The sequence below is a fragment of the Aptenodytes forsteri genome, unplaced genomic scaffold, assembly GCF_000699145.1.
Source record: "Aptenodytes forsteri isolate BGI_AS27 unplaced genomic scaffold, ASM69914v1 Scaffold119, whole genome shotgun sequence".
Lineage (NCBI taxonomy): Eukaryota > Metazoa > Chordata > Aves > Sphenisciformes > Spheniscidae > Aptenodytes > Aptenodytes forsteri.
The window spans coordinates 4,761,291-4,777,921 of record NW_008796165.1 but is presented as its reverse complement, the minus strand read 5'-3'; the positions used below and the strand labels follow the sequence as shown (position 1 = coordinate 4,777,921).

At 38.6% G+C, this 16,631-nt stretch overlaps 1 protein-coding gene across 1 annotated transcript in view; it reads left to right on the top strand.

The window, feature by feature from the left end:
• Positions 1-3,151: 3,151 nt before the first annotated feature.
• GPBP1L1 (GC-rich promoter binding protein 1 like 1) overlaps positions 3,152-16,631 on the top strand; it is a 30,307-nt gene continuing 16,827 nt past the window's right edge. The window contains exons 1-2 of the mRNA XM_009287310.2: positions 3,152-3,262; positions 14,998-15,891. The gene's annotated coding sequence lies outside the window, so the exon portion shown is untranslated. The remainder of the gene's footprint in view (positions 3,263-14,997; positions 15,892-16,631) is intronic.

Sequence of the window (16,631 nt, the reverse complement as noted above, 5' to 3'; positions counted from 1 at the left end):
TTGTTCGATTTACGGCCGCTCTTTCCGGCAGCCCCCGGCGGGAGGGGGCGGTCGGCGCCGAGCAGTGACACGTGTGCTGCGGGCAGCCGAGCCCGAGCTTCCCCAGCCCGCTGCCAGCCTCTCTGGGCCGACCTGTGCGGGGGCGAGGGCAAACGGAGGCTGGGAAACTTGTCAGGTGCCAGTCGTTATCTGTTCACACAAAAACAGCGCCCGGCGTGAGCGTGGGGTGGCTTTTGCCGTCGTGAAAGTTACTTCTGTGTGTCCGGTGTGTTTTATGTCCTGTTGGCCTAAGGTCTTGCACGGTTTAACTCGAACGGCTGTAGCTGGACTTGGGCAGAACAGCTGTGTTCACACCTAGCATTTCAAAGATGCATTTAAGGCTTTGGATTGAAGTCAGTTTAGTAATGAGCCGTTTTGGAATGATTTTAGAGCGGTTAGTGGGTGTCTGCACAAGTTATGAGTTTTTAAACAGCTTTAGAGGAGCAGTCGCTATTTAAATCCTTGTAAGTAATGGTAGAATCGTTTAAGAGCATTGCTTAAAAATCTTTTTATATTAACATGACCAGGTAAGTCAGCGTTCCTTTCCTGCCCCCAAGGACTGAGTGACACAAGTGTTAGTACTCTGAAACGTTGCAAGTGACTGAGCAAAGTATGGAAACAGCGAAGGGGGGGTATGGAGAGGAGAAAACAGCTGAGATAATTGAAGAGCCATCAAAGCTGAGTTTACTGTAGAGTTGACATTGCTTCTATAAAAATATTAGGTGGTTATGAAAAAAGCTTATGCAAATGTTACTTCATGAATGAATATGGCTGGTATTTCAGTGAAAGGTTCCCTGTGCTCATCCATTTGGAGACCAGTATTTCAAACTTCCAGTCTCTGACTCAGGAAGGAAACAGGTGTAGAGCAGTGGTAGGAAGAAATAAAATCACCAGGTTTAAGAAGAGCAGTTTTTCCTCTCGCATTCTTTCTGATCGTTTCTAGAGAAAAGTACCTTAAGAACTTGAAGTTTTGTATTTAGAATAGAAAAGCTTCAGGTGATAGTTCCCTCTTTTTTTCTTTTTTTTTTTTCCTTTTTTTACAGCTATTTATAGGGAAGTGCAGCCTCTGCATTTTATATTCATCTGGTTTGTAGTCTTAATCCTACATGACACAGAAGTTTCCATTGCAGATATCATACTAGGACTTAAAGCGAAAATATGCAGGGAACAGATGGCATTTAAAAAAAAAGCTTCAGGTGATAGTTCCCTCTTTTTTTCTTTTTTTTTTTTCCTTTTTTTACAGCTATTTATAGGGAAGTGCAGCCTCTGCATTTTATATTCATCTGGTTTGTAGTCTTAATCCTACATGACACAGAAGTTTCCATTGCAGATATCATACTAGGACTTAAAGCGAAAATATGCAGGGAACAGATGGCATTTAAAAAAAAAAAAAGTCCTGTATTTCTGTGGATGTCTCAGAAATAAGAGGAGCAGAATGCAGATGTGATATATAACAAATCAAGTGGAAGTGCGCACTTTCTGAATTGTTAGGAAAAATACTTTACTTGGAGAACATTTTGCAGGGTATGGTCACCTTGTCTCGCAGATGTGACTGCTTTGTACGTGGTGTTACTGCCTCTTGAAATTTCTGTTTTAAATTAGGAAATTAAGTTACTACAAAAAAAAACTTCACTAGCGTTTTCATGAAACATAAAAAAAAATATTTCAAGAGGGATACTTTTTTTTTTAATACAGAAAAATACTGTGGTTGGATCTGTGAATTTCTTCAGGAGTGTGGGGTGTCAGATAATGTAGTTCTTGTCATTACTAAGTGAACAAAAACTATTCACTCAAGAGTTAAAGTTGCTTTTTTTTAATTTAATTTCGGTGTTACAAGATGTTTGAAGTTAGTTATGTGGCTGCTGAATTGACTTAGTTGTGAAGTGTACTTCAGGGCATGCTTTATTCGTTTGTCTGTAGGAACAGAGTGGAAAAGGGCTGGCTGTGTTCAGCAGAGCTAAAACATAAAGCACCTCTCCAGTAAAGTGCTGGCTGCTCTTGCATGGATACAGCTTTTTCTTACGGCTTTGTAAAAACACAACCATGGGATGACTGTCGCTATAACTTATATAGGGAAAGGTCATAGTTTCTGAATTTTGCAGTTGGCAAGGTAGTCTGTATACCAGAAAAATATATATATGTATTGTTTGGGATTTTTAAGTTTTACGTTAATTTATTTGTAGAGGCAGGACTGGTTTCGATTCTGTTCTGCTAACACAGCAATGTAAGTAGACATTTTACTGTCACTTACGTAGTGACCAGGATACCAACTAAATCGTATGTGGCTTTCATTTCAGTAATTGGAGTGCATGTTGTCTTTACTTGTCAGATTTGATGAAAAGCAGTGAAGTTGGCAGAAACATGGTCCTGCTTAGAATACTTCATGAATGCCAGGATGTTGTTTAACTTGTGTTCTGTAAGTTAATATGTTCCTTTGAAAATGTGCCAAACTTTAGTAAGTTACTGTATGGTCAGAAGATAAATTTACATTTTGGGGAGTGGATTTAGGTAGAGATTGATAGTGGTTAACTATCTACCGCCCCATACATGTATGCACAAACACTGTGCAGACCTAAAAATTCTAGGTTAGACGAGGCCATTAGCATGACAGTAAGTGGGAAGGGAAGCATATTGGTTAAATTAATCATGCATATTAGTGATCAGGCTGTATCACTCCAAACTGGAATTTCTTGATTAAAACGTGCTTAACTATTTCAGTTCCTGCCTTCTCTAGCTGGCCTTCAAAAGTGTCAGAAGAAGAATTTTAATACTTTATGCTTCTTAGACCTTTTTGTAATTAAACAGCAAAAAGACTTTGCAAAGTGTTGGTGTATACAGTTCCATAAAATGACTAATCTGAAATAGTTGCACTTCCAAGGTCTGGCTTAACAAAGATCATTTGAACCAGTGCATCCAAACATAACAGAAGTTTTCTGCAATAGGTGATCCTCAGAAATAAATATTTTGCAGTGTATGTCCTTGTGCCTCAGGGACTGTTGTACACTAGAGAGTTCTAGAACTTCAGTAGCTCCTGGTGAATTTACAGTCATTCTAGCAAAAATGTCAATGTATTTTTTTTTCTTTTTTCTTTTTTTTTTTTTTTTTTGTTTCCCCTGGAATCTTGTGATTACTTCCAGTTCAGTGTTTTCATAGCCTTATCCTCCACCCTGGAAGGAGCATCACAGCTTCACGGTGTGATGGTGGTGGCTCTTAATAAGCAAAGGTATGTGTGTATATAATGTTGTCTAAGTGCATGTCCTTGGTTTTAGGAATCCCCTTTTTCCAATACAGGAAGAAATGAAGAATTTTAAATTAATTTCCCTTGGAGCAGTTTTATTTTCAGTGTCTTTTTTAGGTTCAGATAGATAGTAAGTGTTGGGGTGGATAGTGGTATGGCCAAGAATGACTGGCAGTGGGGATGGAGGTTCAGTGTTGCAGAGACTGCTTTCCTGCATATTTGTGTGACCCTCATAGCGTAGTTGCAACATACGGAGCATGTGGCAATGATTGTCACTCTCTTGGAATTTTGTCATCTTCAGTTTGTGATGAACAATTAACTTGTAAATAAAGGACTGAGTCTGCCATGGATGTATATGGTATTATTCTGGGCACAGAAATTATTGGTATTCACAAAGTTGCTGGTGAATTTGTATGGTAAAGATTACAACAGGTCTCCAGCCTTTCAGCAGAAAGGACTGTTTTGCCATTGTGTTCCAATGCATCATCCATCATCAAGGGATTAATCAGGATTGATGTGAGGTGGTCTGAAAAGACCTTTGATGCTAATCTTAAAAATCTCAGCAAGGGAACTCTCTCACCCTGAAAGTGTTGAATGTGTTACGATCTTGACTGTTAGTTTGAGAAAACTGAATTTCATCTATGAACTTTAACTAAAGTAGAGAAACAGGTTAATGATGACTTTAATGTCTTCAGGTTGGCTGGGCCTTATGGAATGTATCCTACAGTATTTAGGGAACTAAGAGCCTGTAGGGGGGTGGGAAAAGTTCCAGAATACTGAAAAGTGTTGAGGGGCGCTTCACAACACCTAGAAAAAGACAGGACTTGGATATGTTCAAGGGAAGAGTGTTCACATCAGGGAGTCTGTCCTGGGTCGCATACTGTTTGGTGTTTTCACTTTTCTATGTTGAAATAATATTCTTGCTGAACACACAGATGATATGATCTTGACAAATTCAAGAAATGGTCTGAAATCAATAGCATTGATTTCAGCCATTTTGGTGTAGATGGGTTCAAATTACTGTGTTTAGGAGTATTACCTTCTGCAGACAAGCAGCTGCTGGCTAGGCAGCAGTTCTGTGGGGGAGAGTATCTAGGGGTTGTAGTGGTTCCTAAATTGTCGTGAGTCAGCAGCATCACTGTTACGAAAATTCACTTGTCATACTGGAACATATAAAAGAGCATTGTAAATAAGGTAATGAAGCAGTTTTTCCATTCTGCTGAGGAGTGTTAGGTCTTCAGCTAAAAGTATCTTGTTCAGTTTGTGATACTATCATACTTTGGGAAAGTTATGGCTGGGTAACAAGATCTGTAAAAAAGATAACAAAGTCTGTAAAAGAGAGAACCCCTGAGTGAGGACTGGAGGGGGAAAAATTGATTGTTTAGCTCTAGAATGGTTTTATGCAACTTGTGTTCCATCAGACATCAGCAGGTGATCTATAAAGCAGCTTACAAAAGTTACCTGCAGGTATAACTGGGAGCCAGCTCTGACATCCTGTCGCTGCCTGCAAGCTGTTGTGCTTGGTAGGTGGGTCACATCAGTTTTTTCATCATCAGTGCTTTGAACTGAAGCTTGTAGCTTCAACAGTAAAATTGGAGGGGGAGTGCGTGTGTGTTTTTTTTTAAAAACATTACTATATTTGATCTCAGAATATGTTATTACATCCTTTTTCTGCTGCTAAACAGTGCTGGGATACAGGGTGGTGGTCTATGGGACTTCCCCCCTGACCTCCCAAAAGAAAAAAAAAAAACAAAACCCGCCGCCTGCTAAGGTTGCCTTTCAGTCAGGGAATATTGAAGTACTGGTCCAGAGAAAAGATGTCTTAAAAGGTATCTGCAAAGAGAGGTCAGTCAGCTTGCCATATCCATCATGAATAACAACAAGTAGTTAAGGGTTGAAATTGCAGCAGAATATATTTAGGTTAGGCATTAGGTGCGGGGACAGGCTTTCAAGCCATAAGAATAACGAAAACAGATTGTAGAGATATGCTGGAGAGTGCTGGTATGCTAATCTCTTTTGATTTACAGCTCCCAAAAAAATATACCAGTGGAGGTATGAATAGCTGCATAATGAATTCCAGTCTGTTGATAACAAACTCATTTTTCTGATACTTTTGAGACATCTTAGGATTAATTTTTGGACCTCTGCAGCCTGAAGATCACTGTACAAATTGGTGGACGGGGACGTTTAGTTTATTTTCAAAGACAATCTGATGGGAGAGGGTAGAGCTAAGGTCTTTTAAATCTCAGGAGAAGGGGATGAACTATGCAACCTCTGAAGATTTTTTTTTTTTCCCCCCAGATGTTTTCCTAGTATTCCCTAGTTTATTGTAGGACACTAGTGTAGAAGAATGACACTGTTTAACTCCTGGCCTGCACAGTGTAACTGCAGAATAACAGCACAATAATTCTCTGCAAGATCTAAAGACAAAGCTCAAACCAGCTGGACAACACCTTGTCCATAAGTCCTTGCTTTATTTTAACTCTAAGACTAGATCGTAGAGAGTGCTGTAGCAAAACACTGTGAACATACAAAGAGGCTGTATCTGCCAGCTGCAGCAAATCATCAGATCACAGGATTAGGGATCACTTGTTTCTTTTTTTTAAGCCAAGACCAAACAAATGGAATATTTATTATTTGTGCAATTTATTTTGTATGTATAGGACTTGTTTTAAACTGAATTGTCTTCAGTGACTTTTCTGCATTGATAATACTTTCTTAATTAGAGAAAGTGCTGAAAATGTTAAGCTAGTTGAATGAAAAGCATAGCAGACAATATAAACTTTACAAACTGTAATGCAGGTGTTGTACACATGCTGAAAAGTGCTGAGTGAACATGTCTTTGTTGTGTCCTAGTCACAGGCAAATAAATGTGGAGTTTCTTCATATTGTCCTGGTCTTGAGGTAAAATGGTTTGGAAATCCAGGTGGAGGGAAGGGCAGAGAGGGTATGATTATTCCCCCAGTCTTGGGCTGTTGTCTTGAGTGGGAAGTACCTATAACTGGAATGTACCACCCTTCCCAGTTTTTGTACTGGTCTTGTAGGGCTGGGGTAATGGTATTGAGGGGAAGAATTACTATAATATTGTTTAGGAGAATGGTCTCTTATTTCTGAATGTCCTTCTCTCTTTATTTTGTTGACTCTCAATTGTCTTTCCTCTTTGCAAGTGACATGCTTTCTATTCTCTTATCCTTCATCTGGAATGCAGATCTGTACTTCCCTGTACTTGATTTATAGTCTCTCTTGCCTTCACACAAATATTTTATAAATAGTCTGGTTGCATTTGATGCTTTTTTCCAAAGGAAATATGTTTTTCTCAGCTCCAAACGGAATATGTTTAAATGTAAATGTGGTATAGTAGCGATAGTAACCCTGGTAAAATACTGGGTTATAGAATACCCTTAGTGGGAAACACCCATCCCATTTCTTTAAGGTACTGGAGAACTACTTACTTCACTTCTGCTTAGGCTCTGTCTACATCTCTGGAAGGCAGGTAGGCAGGAGGTATGTAGTATGCAGCAGGGATAAGCCAGTAATTACATATTTGCAATTCTTTCCTTATGATGGGGAACATTATCCTGGTGTATGCTACTGAGCAGTAGAAGTGACTTTGTTCATTAAGGCTTTGGGCAGGCCATACAGATAGGCTCTTCATTGCTATTTCACTCATTCTGTCATGAGGAGGTTTTGGGGAGGATAGTGGTACCTGTAAAGGCAGCCATGACAAGGTGGTGTGCTTTGTAAGGTTCAGGGCAGAACAGAGCCTTACCTTGACCTCAGATACTTTCAAAAGGTCCGTGGGTCAAAGTGCACTGCAAAATAGATGTTTGATTTTGTTCCCTTCAAGAGCTAAAAAGACCTTTGGATTTGATTAAAATTAGCAGAATACCTTCTCCAGATTCAAAATACCTTATTTCATAAAATGCTAAAGTTGGTTGAAAGTTCAGAACATTGTTCACCTTTAAAGCCTAATACTATTTGAAATATGTTTCTTTGTTTTGTATCAGTAGTGTCAATAGATACACTTGTTTAATAGAGGTGTATACAATCCCTGGAACCTTATTCCCTGCAGTAGGGCAGAGCAGCAAGCCGGTTTTAATATTTCAGGTAAATACTGTAGTTCTCTAACATAAACAGTACGAAAGACTGTTAAAGGGACATTGGAGGGAAGTGGAATCTTAAGTGGCACAGGAGAGAGGCATAAGGGATGACAGTACTGCCAGTGGCTGTGGAATATAAAACATCCAGGAATAATTGTTGGTAGGCATAATATCTAGAAAGTCTGTGCTGTCCCCATTCTGTGCTTATAAGGAGTTGAGCCTTTTAGATTTTACATGTTTAAAATTACCTTGTCTTGGTACTCAGAGTAAACTCATCAAAACCCACTGGAACGGTTCAGTTGCAATGTATCACATTTGCTGGCTGAGGTTCAGAGCCTTATCTTACACAGGCTTCTGTATGGGTTCCCTAGATGCCGTCTTTTCCAAAACATACTTTGGGCTTTTGTGTTAAATACAGCTTGCTTCCAAAGACAAGCTTGCTGGCTTTGGGGTCTGTGGTCTCCTCAATACACCCGATACTGTTGACCCAGTAGTGATGTGGTAGCTTTGCTGGCAGAAACTTGGATCAGCTGGGGCTGGAAGGGCAGGCATCAATCAATCAATAGCATTGCTAAAGGTGAAGTTTTTGTTGATGGTGTTTTCTTATTCAATGGAGAATCTTTCCTGCATCGCAGTCCTAGAAGTCCCTTTTCTCTGTGATTTAGTTATGTTACTCTTGTGTGCCCTTGTATCTTTCCTGTTAAGAAAGAAAAAAATCATCTCCTTACCCACTGCATTCTAGTTGTCAGTATATATTCACAAGAATAGGCTGTTAAGGCTTTGCAAGGTATGTGGTTGGGTGGGTGCATGTATTTGTTCCAGAAATCTTGAAGGAGGTAGGATTCGGTCAGTGTGACCTTAGAGAAATGGGAAGTAAGGACGGACAGGTTGGTTGTGAAGCAGTACTGTACGAGATGCCAGTGGGAGGACTGTCAATAGAGAAAAGGGTTTTAGCATATAGATGTGTCCATATGGACCTTTCTTAACCTATTTTCAGCTCATTGAAGTTAGTCATCTGGTTTGCTAAAGTGGTCAGATACACAACAGTTAATATGATTCTCCCCCCACCCCCCGCCTGTTACTCTGGAAAAACTTTTGTATGGACAAGCTTCTGGCATGTTTTCATCTTGGAATATATAGATTTGCAGTGTTGTTTCTAGAACACAAAACAGTTTTGATGATTCTGCAAGATAGATTCATTTGCTTTAAACTTGAAAAACAAGGTGTTAATCTTTCAGTAATAGCTGGTTTTCACAAGAACTTTTAATATCTGTCTGTATCTGGGAAGACTTTGGTTTGGTACATGATTAATATTTTAATCCGTCATTTAGCGTTTTAATGGGCTCACATTTCTATAATTCTATAAAATCCAACACGAGTGATGCTTTGCATTTTTAGATGCTAGATTTTTCAGCAGCTGGATACAATTTAAACAATGTTTTCCACAGTATTTTTAATTAACAGAACTATCCTTTATATTCAAGTAACCGTTTTGGGGGGTCTAGCTGTGTGATACAATTGAAAGAAACAAGTAAATGATGGCAGAATTGTATTATAGTTACTCTGGTGCATAATACCTCAGGTGTGTGAGCACTACCAGTTGTACGTGCCGTTCTGGAACATCTACATTTGTCCTCTCAAAAGGTAGCCGTATTTCAATCATGTAGACAGACAGAAGGTGCGTCTAGACAATTGTATTAATGGAAGCTGAAAGCAAAATGAAAGTAAGTTTGTTTTGTAGACACTTTATGTAGGTGAACTTGCCATTAACTGTAAATAAACAATCTCAACTTGAGAAGACATAGCTCACCAGTTGTTACAACAACTCTTGAAGTAGTAATGCTGCACTGGTGTCTTTTATAGTAAGGCCTAATAATGCATGCGATGTTGAAGCAAGATTTATAATGACATTGTTTTAAAAGGGCTGTGCACCCAAATATGATTATCTTATTCAATAAAATGTTTCTTATAATAGTAAGACCAAGCCATGTTCTGCTTTTTTTTGGAAAACAGGATAATGAAATTTCATGTGTGGCTTTTTGATATCCTTAAGGAAATCAGTAGCATGCTTTTGACTTCTCCTAGGTTGGGCTCCAGGCTGTGCGTCGTTATTTCTGTGAATGCATCGGATTAATCAGAAGTTGTTAGAAAGAGATCATATTTTAGTGAATGCATATGGTATTAATTCTTTATCATAAACTAACATACACCTGTTAAATGACACTACTCTTCAGAGTAGCTAAGTGGAAAGGTCTGTTGTGTATGTTTAGGCATATCTGCTTGATTAAATAACTTTAAAAGAGCTGCACAGAAAGAAAACTGATGAGGGAAGTAAATTCTGTTCTGCCTTATGCATCCATTAAATTGTTCACTAATTTTTCTGAATGCTTTTGCAACCCAGCTGACATCTGATCTTTAGGAATATTACTGAAATCCCAATTGAGTTGGCCAGTTAGAAAAACAATCTTTGCTTTTTTTAAGTAAATACGTTCTATTTAGAGAAATACATAGAAATGCAGTGAAGTGAGCTGAAATTGTGGCAGGGATAGACAGGTGTTGTCCCTGTGACCTTTTACAGCTGCTATTAGCTGGATTGATAAATGTATAATGAAGGGTAAAAGTTTACTTTTATGCTGGTTTTCTGCTAGAGGCTCCAAGTCTTTGTGATTTGCTGTTGCAGGAGACAAGAAATGGAATTAATGTAATTAATAGGATTCTAGGTAGACAGCAGAGGTGAAGGGACCTGAGGAGGTTTGCAAGGAACATCGAGGCAGAAAAAGCATCCGGTAAAACTTGTCTGTTTCAGAAATGTGCGCTGCAGTATGTAATGTGAGCAAAGGTTAGAAGCCCTGGTTTCAGGTATTCCCAGAGAGGTTGTGTGCTAGAACGGCACGGCATGGCAGGCGATCTTTTATCTCGGGGCAGATTTTGCTTCCTATCAGGCTTTTACAGTTTTGTAGGTAAAGGTAGAAGATGGAAGAGGAAGTAATAGGAAAAATGCACTGCTGATAAGGCTAATCTATGCATTTTCTTAGGAGTTTTGAAACATCTTGATCCATTCCCAATGAGTAATTTCATATCGCAGTTCAGGGGCCTTGATTAGCTTGTCTCTTTAGTCTTACATTCTGGTTGATGTAGGTCTTGGCATATTGAATACCTCCTTGGTTCCTACTGTCAGGTATATATGGAAAGCTCAGCTTGAGAGTCAAAGCTTTAGAAACTCTCTCTGGTTTAGAGATTAACTCTAGTCAAGTCTATGTCAGGAGTAGAAATGAAAGTTAACGGAAGGATTAAAACAACTGTGTAACTATATTCAACTGTAACACAGCAAGAACACTTTACTAATGGTGTATTAGAGGATGGGGTTTTTGTCCTGGACTATGTATGTTCCTTACTGTAGTCTGTGCCTCTTCTTTAAATTGAATATGCTTGTGTGTTTCTTCCATTTTCATGTCAAACTTTTAGTATTTATTTAGACAAATACACTATGAAATCTGATAATACGAAAGGGCATCTGACAACTTTCACTTGTTTATTTGACTCAGAGACAAATATTACTTCTTCCACTTGAATGTTAAATGATATGGCGAAGGATATTTAGATATGAAACTTAAGCACTTTCCAAGGGAAAAAAGTACTTTTGTAACAACAAAAACTTGTGAAAAGAGGTTGCTATGAAATAAGTTAAAACATTTTTAATGCAACATGTAAAAATTGATATTGAAATTATTTTTTTAAAAGGTTAATTAGAACTGTTAACAAGTGGAACCCAAGTGCTAAACAGAGCTTAATGTTTTATTTATGTACATTACTTACCAAAGACTTCTTCATTTTGATCAGTGAAAGCATATTTTGGGGTAGTTGACAGACAACCTTTTTTTCTTCACCAAAGCTCATTAATGCAGATTTCATTGTTCTGAAAGGAAGTATGCCTTTATAGAACATCTCATTTAGTGATATTATTATTATTTTCTCTTTATTTCTGGAAATACAAATCAGAAAATTCAAACTTGAACTCATTTAAAAGGAGAAAGAGAATTAATTAAATTTGCATTGGTGAGCACTTTCGTTTGCTTTTTCCCTGGATTGGGAGTGGCTACTGGGGATGATCTTTGTCCTTGCTGTTTTCCATAGTGAAGCAGAGACCAGTTTGACTGAACTGTAAATGCAATATGGGAAGAATTGGGAACTTTGCTTGTTCCCCTTCAGGGGATGTGTGAGGGTTTGTTGCACACACGTACTCGTGTGCGTGACCAGAGAAAAGCAGACCCTACCTGTACTTTGAGGAATCTCTTCGCTCTATTCATTATTGAGTAGCTGGCAAAGGTCATTTCAGTTCTATGTAGTAATCAAAAAAAGAAACAATGTTGGATATTAGGAAGAAAGGTTAAAAAATGCATGCAGATGCTCCCAGATCTTGAGCATTTTATGCAGTTTTGGTGACCTTATATCTAAAAGATACAGTAAAGGCTAGGAAAGCTTTCACAAATAGTCTGACTTAGCTTGGAAGAGAGATGACTCGATGGGTATGTATATCGTATAAAATCATGAGTATCATGAGAAACTGCATAGAATGCGGTTGAGCACTTTGGTAGCACAAGAAAACATCACAAATTTACTTTTACACAAAGCAGAAGTAAACGCTGCCCCCTCTCGTGAGGCAAAAATGTATTAATGTGTTTAACAAGAAAGCAATTCAACAGATTTACATAGAAGCACTGACTGGTAATAAAATATAGTACAGACTCTGGCTTGAAAGTCTGAGAAAGTATCCTGGGACCCCTCATGCTATTCGCTCTTTGTTCTTGCACATTTTTTTCTTAAGAATGTATTGTAGGTTGCTGTCAGAGAAGGTGATTGAGAGGCTTTGGGTCCTGCCCATTGTGATTTTGTGATATTATTGTCAGTAGTATGGTAGGTTATGGAAGTGGTCTTAGGTAGGTTGAAGGTGTAATGTTGGACAGGATTCAGAGCGTGTGTGAGTGGAGGCTGTAAAACGTAGGACGTGGGCTAATCCTGGAGACTGAAGGGTTTCAGTAGTATAATTTACAACACTTCATCTAACAGCAAGTTTTTTGCTTTAGCAAAAAGTATTGCATTTTAATGTAACATACCTTGTTCTTTTTGTGATACTACACGCCCAGGAAGGCGATGACTGAAGAGCAGTATATATGTCTATTGAAATAAGGAGCCAGCTGCAGGCTGTGTCAGCATATAGTGTATTGGCATACAGCCTTCAGTACCTTGCTCATGCCAGGAAACACAACTTCAGAAGGGCTCAAGACACGACTTTGAATTTACCATCTGAAGTGTGCCTTCTGTACACTATTTGAAGAGAAGTGGGTGGAGATTAATTTAAGCCTCTTGCTTTAATTTACTGCAACCTCAGTGCAGAGCCTCCCAGTAATACTGACACCCACAAGTCAGATTGTTTCAGAATAAAGGTTACAGAAGTATCAAAATACTTGATAGAAGGTTTGAGATGATGTGGAGGTCATTCCTTTAACAAGTATAAGGTTTTCTGATCAGCAGTGCCTAATTTATGCTAACTGTGCAAACATGATGTTTGCAAGACTTGGACATCAGTCCAAAATGTCATGTCTAGAAGTTGCACTAGTCTGTCTATGCGCACGGTAGATACTGCTCCTTAATGAACTGCCCTGGTCACTGATACTAACAATGATATCAAAGTAGCAGGTTGGGAGACCTGAATCTTCTGCAAAATGTTTTCGAAATTGATGGTTGGAGTTTTGCAAAGAGTTTCACCTTGATTTTGATTGTGCTGAAATATAGGAAGATGTCTTGCAGCAACACAAGCTTTGCAAACTGTTGATGTGCTTTCCTTTTCCATTTCTTTTTCCAGAGGTACTGGGAACCTTTTTTGTGAAGTGGAACTTGGGTATTGTACTTCTGTGGTGGTTTTATTTTTGTTGTGTACTCAGACCTAGTTCCTGCTTCAAAACTAATTCTCTGGTGTTCATTTATTTAAATACCCTTAAATCCAGAGAACAGTTCTGTGTGGGTTTTGCTCTGTTTAGGTCCATTTTTCACATCGCTGTGAATCGTTCTCAAGGTTCATTAAATCAACTTCTTAAATTATGACTTCTGTCAATAGTTTGACATGGCTTAATTGCTATACAGTTTGTTCTGAAAAGCGTATTTATTCAGAAGGTAATTAATCTTGTTTAAATATAGTCAACTGCATTGACTTTGTCCCTGTTTTGTCTTCTACTTACTACTCAAACATTTGGTAGCAGCCTCAGAAGGTCACATCTAAAGGAGTTCTGTACCTGTGTTGAGTTCAGCATGGTGGGAAGACTCTTCTGTCTGCAGTAGATGTTCCAGCATGTCCCTATACACACTGAAAAATTACTCTTTAATATAAAAACAGGTCTTGATAAGTTAGCGCTTTTGTTGTTTGCAATGTGATGCTTACTAGCTTGTGGTACGGGGTGGCATGCTCAGAAGGTTCCCGGGTCAGTATTGTGTATGGCCATGTCCACTCTGGTTTTGCCTCATCTTGGCTGGTAGTTTGTAGGGGTTGTGAGGCTGCTTGTTGTTACTCTACCTCCAGAAATGTGATCATGGCTCACAGCTTAGGTGCAAAAATGTTTCCCTCTTTCCAAATTCCCCTACACAACAATAACATCTAGTTCCAGAATGAAAAAATGATACGAAAATGAGGGGGGTTTATTAAAGGGAATGACCCAGAGGATAAAAAAGTGGTGATTGTTTTACTATTCCCTGTGCATGTTTATTTTGAGCCTCTATCAAAACCATCTTAAAAACTTAAAAAAAAAAAAAACATGCTTAAAGAACCATCTTAAAAACTTAAAAAAAAAAAAAAATCAACATGCTTAAAGTATGGCATAACAAGTGCAGCAAAAACCAAAACTGATCAAAGAATGGAACCATATCCAAACGAGGAAAATAAACTCAAATATAAAGGCATAATAAGGCATGCCTAACGGGATCCTGAGAAACAGCTGATGGCATCAAAACAATAATAAAACTTTTCAGACATTTCAGGAGCAGTCAACCTATCTGTTTGCTTCTGGTTAGGTAAGATGATTCAAGGAAAAAGAGGCCATAGCAGAGAAACTCTTTTTTTTGTTGTTGGTATTTTCTGTGGAGGAGTTAATGGAATACTGGATGTATTACTATCGTGAGTCTCTTGAGAGGGGAGTCTGGCTGTATTGGAGCAGGTGAGGAATGATGTGGGCACATAGAGGAGATGAGGCATGTGGAATGGCCAAGCCTACCTGTGGCCTAGAGTCTTGTTATTATTTTAGCAGCAGGTTTTAAAATTGCTATCAAGTGTGGAATCCCTTTCATCAGCTGCATGCAGTTTCTCCACTCTTCCCTTTATTCTGATTCTGCTTGTTTGTATTGCCCTTTTGTAAACTAAATCTGGGAAGTGATCATTTAAAAGCAAAAATGCCCTTTTCGGGGACCTTTTTCTTTTAATTAGATTACTTCAGTTTTTGTTTTGATCAGAGATCAAATAGCTTTTGGCACTTGCACTATAGTTGCTCAATTTCTCCTTCTGTTCTTCTCTCTAGTCATACTTTGTCATGTTTATGCTGCTTGTATTGATGGGGTTTTGTTTGTTTTTTATAGTGACTACAGTTCCTGTCTCACCTCTTTGATGGAAGAGGACTATGACCCAGAAGTGAACTCTCCACTGTAGAACAAGAAACTCTTGTGGAATAATTTGTGTCCCTTTAAAAGCAGCACCCAGTCTACAAAAAATAGAGTAGAAGAGATTATTTTTGGACCTGGCATTTTTTTGTTCATGTGACCTATGTTTCAGCATGTAAATGGTGAAAAACGGGGAGATAAACATTTGTGCCTGCTTTTGAGCTTTATATCAAGTAGTGCTTAGCTCTGTGGAGCATTAACCAAGTTACGTGAAGACCAGAGTATATCCTAACATTCATTTTTTAAAATACTATACCTTTTTTTAGCAGATGTATGTGATAAAAATGAAGTTTATATTTTAAGAGCACTTGGGCAGATGCTTCTTGTTTAGATCTCAGCATTTAGGGCAAACGTTTTTATGTAACATTGTCCTTTTTCCAGAGTGTTCAGGTTGATCTGCTGCAGATCATGAATTATCCAGCAGACTTGAGTGTATCTGTTCAGTATTAACCATGGTGTTGCTCTGAATGTTGTCATGCAGACTTGACAAACCTTTTTGTAATGTAAAGGCTGACTTCTGTACTACCACGACCAGAGGAAATTTAATGAGGTGAACGTGGTCGTGGCTTTTTTAAAAAAATATAAATTACCTTCTTAGGTATTTTTTTTTTGTAGTGAGAGTGCAAAGAGAGGTTAAAATGAGCAGCTGAGGGGGTGAGGGCACAGTTGGCACGAAGTGCGGCCTCTTGTGCTCCGCTTTGAGACGCACTATTGCCTCAAGGCTGGCCTTACAGCATACTGGAGAAGGAAGGAACCCGAAGGTCAGTGAAGCACAGAAACTGAGGACATTGGACTGCAGAGGCCAAACTCAGGGTAAGTGATCATATGTACCTTTTCTTTGCTTGTATAGTGTTGGCTTATTCATAGATAAATTAAAGTTGAAAAATGAAGCAAAATGGTAAACTGGAAAACCTTCCACAAAAAGGCAGAGTTCAGTTACACAGAGCAATAATGGAATTTTCATCGTTTTGAGCAGTGGAAATGTTGGAAAGAACAATTCAGTTTCAGATTCTTCAGTGAGACACCTCAGCTGGTCTTCAGTTGAACTTCCATTGAGATCCTTCAACCAGCTTGTGTTCTGTTCCTAACCATTTGGTTTCTTAGCTATGAAAGCAGTTTCAGCATAGGATATTCCCTGGTGTATAGAAGTTGGTGGATCTGGATACAATTTTAAGTTGGGGGTGCAGGAGCTGGCATATGGTTGTCTTTCAGGTCTCTGATCTGCTCTCAATGTCTCTAACATCATCATCGGTTTGGTCATATTTGATTTACAGCCTCTGGAATAAAACATGCAGTAATCACCCCCTTGTAAAGTGAGACAATGAACAATGAAGGAATGTACCCCAAATTCTGTAATGTCTTGACTTTATACATCTGTGCATTGTATGGCTTTTGTATGCTGTTTGTTCTGTTTTCCACCTCCACGCCCATCCTATCATGAATTTCATGGGTGTGTTAATTGTAAACAGGAAGTAAATGGGAATGTCTAAGTTCCTACCTGTTTTGGTCAGAGGAACAAAGTCAGCAGGAAAAAAAAAAGCTTAAGTGTAATA